The sequence below is a fragment of the Silene latifolia genome, chromosome 3, assembly GCF_048544455.1.
Source record: "Silene latifolia isolate original U9 population chromosome 3, ASM4854445v1, whole genome shotgun sequence".
Lineage (NCBI taxonomy): Eukaryota > Viridiplantae > Streptophyta > Magnoliopsida > Caryophyllales > Caryophyllaceae > Silene > Silene latifolia.
In genome coordinates, this window is record NC_133528.1 from 147,565,037 (window position 1) to 147,572,906 (window position 7,870).

The following is a 7,870-nucleotide window of genomic DNA, read 5'->3' on the forward strand; positions in this document are numbered from 1 at the left end:
GTATATGACATTACACAAAAGTTTAGAAATGTCGCTCAAAATTGAGTTAGATGAAACAACCTTCACTTTTTAAGGCGGGAAACTGGTAAATAAACACCTTTATTTTACTACTAAATAAACTTAAATCCCTTTACTTTGTAGTAATTTAAACAATGTGTAGGTGTACTAATTGTAAATTTAAATGAAAATAATTTAGGTTGTTCATAAATCAGATTGGACCGGCTGATACGGTTTCCGGGTTCACAAAATTACGGTAGTCGGTCTCCGATCAAGTCCCAGAAAAAAAACTTTAAAACATCTTATAAAATCTATCTGGTCCAGTCCTGGTCCTCTCCTAACCGATCTGATCACCGATTTTGGGGTAGGTGGTCGTCCGGCCTGCGGGTCAAATCGATCCGGTCCGGTTCTGGACCGATGAACACCCTAAAAACAATTATGATAAATGTCAATTTGGTCCTATTTACAATATTATTAAGCTAGTTCATTATTGGGTCATCTATCTAATTGAGTTTATATCGAGTCACGAGTCGGGTCGGATCGGTTCAGGTCCGGTTAGGGTAGTAAAAAATAAGGTTGGTATCGGTTATCGGGTGGCGTCGGGTCAGTTTCGATTCACCCAATTTTCAGGTTCTATCGAGCTGGGTTTCAGGCGGGTCGGGTCAGCTTTTGCTAGCTGTGCTCATTTGACATCAAGAAAAAATTACACTCAATCCATTTCACTTTTATTGTTCTCCGGTTTTCGCCACCGAATTTAGATGATATTCAATACAAATGTCAAAGTATAATGCACTTGTGAATAGGGAATTCATTTATTTTTGGGTTATTTAATGAAAATACCCTGAACTATTGGTGTCCTTCTCAAGTTATTCCAAACTACAATTTAACTGACATTATACTCAACTATTACCTCTCTCAACTTCTACTAGAATTATGTATTGTTTGACCGGAAGTAACCGGTGAACTATTTTGGGGGTCCCATTTTTATCATTGTAATTGTAATTATTTCACTTCTTCGTGCTCTATTTACAACAAGTCTGCTATGTTTTCCCTTATCCTAATTTCACCTTCCTCCATTTTCATCTTCTAAACTATAAATTTTATTTAATGCGAAAGTGGTAATTAGGCCCCTTAATTTTGTTCAATTGTGAAATTAGGCCCCATAAGTTTCATTTGGAGCAATCAAGCCCTTTAAGTTTCACCAAAGGTGAAATTCAACTCCATTTTCTTAATTTTCACCAAATTTTTATATTAAAATCACTTTCGATACAATTTCTAAAATATAAAATATTTTGTATTATAATTTTAGAACACTACTACAAGAATGGTATATAGAGGCGCTCACCTTCCGGCGCTTATAAAAAAATTGCTGAAATATGGTTATTAAAACTAAAGTACGGAGCGCTATTATAAAGCGCCTCATAAAAGTGCTTGAATAAACCCAAAAACAAAAACCCGGACTAAAATTACAGCGCGAAACCCTTTCTCATTAGTAAAACCCTTTTAAAAAAAATCTCCCCATTCTTGCGAACGGCGTAGAAGAAGCTCCATCAGAAATTGAAGAGTAATCGAGTGAACGGCGAACAAGAAGCTCCAATCACATATTCAGGTATCAAAATTTGAAGATTCATCATTCCCTATCAATTATCATTACGTTTTTAATTTGTGGCTGTTATTTTTACTCCAATTTTTTAGTTTTCCTTCTTGATTATTCGGGATCTATCTATAGGTCTTGATTTTCATATAAAACTCATCACAATTGCTACTTTTTTTCTCCAATTTGAACCAATTTTGAATGTAATTTGGATAATTTTGCTAAGTTACTGACTTATCTAATTATTTGGGGTTATTGTAATTAGATGAATATTTGATTGGTATGTAGCTAATTTTGGATAATACTTACTGCCTTGTCGTAAATATGTTTTTTGATTTTAAAGTCCCGGCTGGAATTTGTACGGTACCTAGAAAACTCGAAAGGGAAATCAGACAAACATGTATCCGTTACCCAAGAGAGGCATATGTATTGTATATACATATACCCAGCCATAGGAGAGGCGTTGGGCATATATGGCTCAAATGAAATAATTTGTTCAACATAGAAGAATGTTCTATATAAAGGTCAAATAAAGTTGCTCTAGTGTTGCCAAATCTCACTGTTTTGATTGCATTTTTTTTTTGGTACTTACTGTTTTGATTGTATGAACCTGACAAGATTTTGCTACTATCTTGATTCTTGTAGACTAAGAAGTTATTTTTTCTAGAATGAATTGCTAGTAATATTGTAATAATGGAAGTATAAAATGAAATTGCTCTTTTATGTAGTTGAAATATAGAAGATAAAAGTAAATAGGTAAACTTTTTTTTGCTGTGCTTCAATTGTAGATGCAGTAGCATTTGTTTAGAGGAAATTTGTACACTTAACATTTCCTCTTTGCTTTTGAGTCTCTGACGGTTTAAGGTGACAAGTTTTATTTATTTTACTGCTAGTAATGATGGTGATGAGCTACCAGTAATGATATCAAGGAACCCAAATTGAAACTATGGAAATGTAAGGTACCCAAAGTGGAACTAAGGTTAAATCTCAGGCACTTAAAATGGGAAGATGCAAACCTCAGGCACCCTAAATGAAATTTTGCCAAACCTTGGGTGCCCGAACTGGAAATTTTCCTTGATCTTTCTACTTGTGTTTATTTGGTGAATATATTTGTTTTAGACAAGATGACTCTTATTTTTAAGTAGTTTGTAGATAATTTTCATTATCGCTGTTGATTTCAATACATGTGAAACTATTTTTCAGTTTGACAAGTGATGATGGATCTGAAATTTATCAAGGAAAATTTGGCTAGTCGTAGAGAAAGTGAACAATACCGATTAGGAGTTCGTGACTTCATAAGATATGCTACTAGTGACCTATCCTCTTCTAACGGTATGTGTCTGAAGCTTTTATTTATTTTAGTTATTAAAGGTAATGTTTCTTTGCGTTACTTTAGTACAATTACATCTACAGGATCAAATTAAGGAAATTGCTCCATAACAAGAGCACTGGAACTTAGATGATGACCCTGTTGCACAAGTATTGGGAAAAGATAAATATGGTCGGGTTCGAGGCCTTGGGCTAAGTGTTAAGCCATCAGATCTAGTAGAGGCTTCTTCTACTTTGCATTATTCCAACGGCTTAAATATGTCTACAACCGAGGAGACAGCAACCATGTATCTTATTCGTCAACTAAAGGACAAAATAGAAACAATGGATAATCGTATGAAAAGACAAGGAAACACTATTACCAAGCTAAAAAGGAAGTTGAGAAATACAGAGGGTTTTAACTTAAGTGATCTTGAGTCGAGTGAATCTAGCTAGCTCAGAAGGAGAATCTGATTACGATAATTAATAGTAAGGTAAGTATTCTTTTTAATCTCTTGATCATCCATCTTCTCTTGATGTCATGTCTTGTCTCTCCTTTTGAACTTTTAAGTGTTTTCTTGCTTCTTTAGATAATAATGGTAATATCTTATGCTTATGATTTATGAGGATGTATTTGGTGGTCTGATAAATTTGATATAATATCAAATAACATACTAAATTTGATTAGCGACTTACATTGTTTTCACTTGAATTTTCAGTAATTCTATGTTCAAGCTGCTTTATGTATCACCAAGCTCAAGTTCATCGCAAGGATTGGTTAACAGGCACCAAAGATATGTATTTCTAAGATGCCGCAAATAGTCACTTGCCACTGTTGGTTGCGAATAATAGAGAATTTTGTGTCTGGATTGTTGGATATTTTTTTTGATGTATTTTTTATTTGAGATACATTTATTCTTATGGGGTTCGTACATGTATTTGACATTAAAGTTGTTTAATGCTAAGATATGTTTGTTTCTACAAAAATTGCGTGTTTAATTTCTGCTTTAGCAAGAAATATGTTTGCTCGAAGGTTAATATAGTAGGGAATGCATGTGTAATAAATAATATTGTTGATTGTAATATAAAAGCGACGCAAAAAAGCGCCTGAACAAAAGCATAATGGTGCGTAATAGACAATAGTTGACATATTATATGAGGCGCTATAAAGCGTCGGATATTCTCCAGCGGCGCTTAAAAAGCATTGCTATAGCACAAAAATAGCGCGTCAATTTTCGCGGCGCTATATTTTGGCTTTACCGACGCTATAAAATAGCGTCGCAAAAGGGGGTAGCGGCACAGGCAAATGCGGCGCATTTAAAAGCGTCGGTATAACCCCTTCCGGCGCTATTTAGCGTCGCAATAGAGGTTTAAAAAGCGTCGCAAGAGTCCGTTTCTGTAGTAGTGGAACTTTTATATTTATATTAAATATTGAGAATTGTTTTTTTTTAAAATTTTATAGTATATAAAACATTTATTATATATGTATAAATACTATATAAATTATAAACAATTTACTAAATATGTATGTAAAAGTGTTCCTCAATGATTAATAAATTATGTAGAAATTCACAAAATTGTAATTATTAATTTTTAGTATTTAATAAATTGTTTAATGCAAATATAAAATATTTTAATTAAATTTTTTGTGAAAATTTTAAAAATGGGGTTGAATTTCACTTTTGATGAGACTTAAAAGGGGTTTGATTGCTCCAAATGAAACTTATGAGACCTAATTTCACAATTGAACAAAGTTAAAGTGCTTAATTACCACTTTCGCGTTTTTCCTTTGATTATCTCCCATTAATAAAATTGTAACAACCCCGGATTTAATAATACAAATAAGCTAGATAAATATTGCATTTTATATTAATAAAAGTCCATGGTGGCGGAAACACCATGACGATAAATCCGGGTGCTACCGAAATATATAAAGTAATAGTTAACTACGCATACAACTACTCTCGGGAATGAAAAACCCGTCCAAAATAAAACAACAAGGTTCGATTACTAAACATCATAACTATTATTTATTATATCTCTCTCAAAACCCATCCATGACCAAGAAGCACATCAACCTGAAAAAAATATCAACAACCACCGTCAGTGGGGAGTAACTAGGAGTCCTCCCAGCCATGACTTAAGAAATTTCAAGAAACAATTATGAGCAAATAATAAGAGACAACATATAATCCATTCAAAATATGAAAACATGTGAACTTCATGGAAATTTAATATCAAGGTATATAATCACATATGAGTGAGTAATAATGATACCACATGATTAATTAAAATGTGTAACAACTTACAAGTTTCATGTCACTTACATGATTATATGAAATACTGTAAAAGAAGGTGGTCATAATAAAAAAGAAATAACACCAATTTACCCGAATGACATATGAAATGAGTAATGATAATATACGAGTGGTAAACACATCCAAATCTTGGACCATAAATACATAGAATAACATGAGACAAGAACGAGCACCGTCTAGGGCCAATAACCTGAAACCCTAAACCTTGGTGTCAATAACCTGACACCAAAATAACCCTACGGCGGGACACATAACCGTGAACCCGTGTCTAAGACTGGCAGACTCTCGAGGGACATAATGTCTAGTTAAGGCGTAAATGTGCGGACCCTTAACCAGTCAAGGCGTAAAAGTGCGGACCCTTGACCCCCAAACGACATATCCATAGACTCATAAGAGTATCCAAAAAGGACGGTCAACCCATAGCGAGGCCAATAACACGAAACCATGCCAGGGTACTAGGTAGGCCAATAACACGAAACCTACCCAGTTTGGTATTGCTCATCTCAAGTAGACCAATAACCTGAAATCTACTCGATATCTTATACTCTAGCTAAACCATATATAAAATGGAACAAGGTCCAAAAGATAACAAATGTGCACCATGAATAACCTCATGTTAACATGCCAAAATGCTCATAACTGAGCGATAAATAATATTAAATGAAATTCAATAATGGTAATCAAAGCTAGAGTATAATTTCAACTTTTTCAATATAAAACAAGAGACACTCATGTCAATATATAATTTCCAAAAGGCAATATCACAAAAAGTGTATACATGACATTTACCATAGTAGAAGTAACAATCAATTCTTAACAAATACACTTATTGTAATCTCACATTATAAACATAGTTATGGAGAATATATTTACAAGACATGATACCATCAAATATGTTATTAGTTATTTCCTTAACAAACATTTATTAAATTCGTTAATTAAACATTTATTAATTCTAAACAATTAAACAAAAGTTCTACCCATGAAAAATTACTAGACATTTTAGTGAGTTATAAATTCAATAAAAACATTACCTAATAAATTATTTAATAATGTTTCACATATTTAACATAAAATTAGCATTTAATAGGCTATTTCATGCATAAATAAAGAAATAAATAAGAAAATTGTGTCACGACCAATAATAATTTATTTTACATAAGTATAGGACAGAATATACATAAAAATAAATTGTAAATATTTTATTTATATTTATTTATTATTCTCACATAATTAAACCTTATTTATGGACTAATTAGTTATAAAATTCAAAAGTAATTATACAAATTATAAAATAGACATGCAAAACTTTAATACACTAAAATAAGCCATCCTATGATAAAACATTCAATTTTCATATTTATTTATATATTTTACATATCTACTTGAGATTAATTGCATAAAACACGAATATATATATTAAATAAGAGCAATAATAATTATAAAAATAAAATAATCAATTTAAATACTATATAAGTTATAATAGGCCAGAATAAAATTAAGGAAGTAAATTTTCGAAATTATTTTTATGTTTTATATATTTATTAGACGATTACACATAAAACCGTGATTAAATATCAAATAACAACAAATAAACATATGATAGTTATAGAAATAAAATAATCACATGAAAACTCATAAATAATGATAATAAATCAGAATATAATCAAAAATATAATTTTTATAATCATCCATATATTTTACATATTGACTAGATTGTTAAATCACATAAAAACACAAATAAATCATATACAATATTTAAATAAGTATATATTCATCACAAAATAATGAAAAATACTATTTATTATAAGAATTATGAATCTCATATATTTCCATGATTTTAAACATCATATATATTATCAATCTTATTATAACCTCATAAAAGCACTTGAAATTCAAAAATCATGAAAAGGAGAAAACCTAGTTACCTTGATAGAGATTATTACTAGTAAATAGGTAGGATATTGTAATAAGATCAACCCAAATGATCTCCCTCAACAAAGGTATCTTGCTCACCTCCTTGAACAAACATAAGAATTAAGACAAATAATTAAATAGTACTCTAAATAAACTAGTATAAGAATGACAATTAAATAATCACCCACACTTACAAATGAGCAAGATGGAAGAGATGTGAGAATGAATGAAACAAAGGTTGGAAATGGGTGTTGAAAGCTACGGCCAAGTGAAGAGTTTAGAGAGGAGAATTTATAGAATGATTAGGTCTAACTTGTAGGTAATAGGAAGCTAGTAAAGAGTGAGTGGTAGAAATGAATCAATGATTAAGGCTAGTCTTTAGGCTATTACTCTAGGTAAAAGAGTGAGTGGTAGAAATGATTAAGGCTAGTCTTTAGGCTATTACTCTAGGTAAATTAGTCACATGCCTAAGAGGGTAGGCCTTGGGCTCCAAGGAAAAAAAATCAAGTTGCCAACTTGTCATGTGCCTAGGTGATGAGGTAAATGATAACTCAAGGTGAAAAGAGGAATAACGAGTGTGGGTCTTGTTCACGGATTTCTGCGACAGCCTTTCGTATTTCGGGCATAATTTCCTCTACAAAACTCCGATTGAGGTGTTTTTGGTGGCGTTGGAAAGCTAAGAGAAATATCTACAACTTTCATTTTACAACCAAGAGCTAAATCTGTAATTAAAATA

At 31.7% G+C, this 7,870-nt stretch overlaps 2 long non-coding RNA genes across 2 annotated transcripts; one reads left to right on the top strand and one right to left on the bottom strand.

Moving 5' to 3' along the window:
• The first annotated feature begins 1,314 nt into the window (after positions 1 to 1,314).
• Positions 1,315 to 3,886, top strand: LOC141646438 (uncharacterized). The gene is made up of 4 exons (XR_012545556.1): positions 1,315 to 1,606; positions 2,795 to 2,923; positions 3,005 to 3,393; positions 3,619 to 3,886. It is a non-coding gene; the product is annotated as an uncharacterized LOC141646438 (long non-coding RNA).
• Positions 3,887 to 4,727: 841 nt separating this feature from the next.
• Positions 4,728 to 7,510, bottom strand: LOC141646439 (uncharacterized). Its single transcript, XR_012545557.1, has 3 exons — positions 7,329 to 7,510; positions 7,146 to 7,236; positions 4,728 to 4,977 (listed from the first exon to the last, which is right to left on the bottom strand). It is a non-coding gene; the product is annotated as an uncharacterized LOC141646439 (long non-coding RNA).
• Between the last annotated feature and the right edge of the window lie 360 nt (positions 7,511 to 7,870).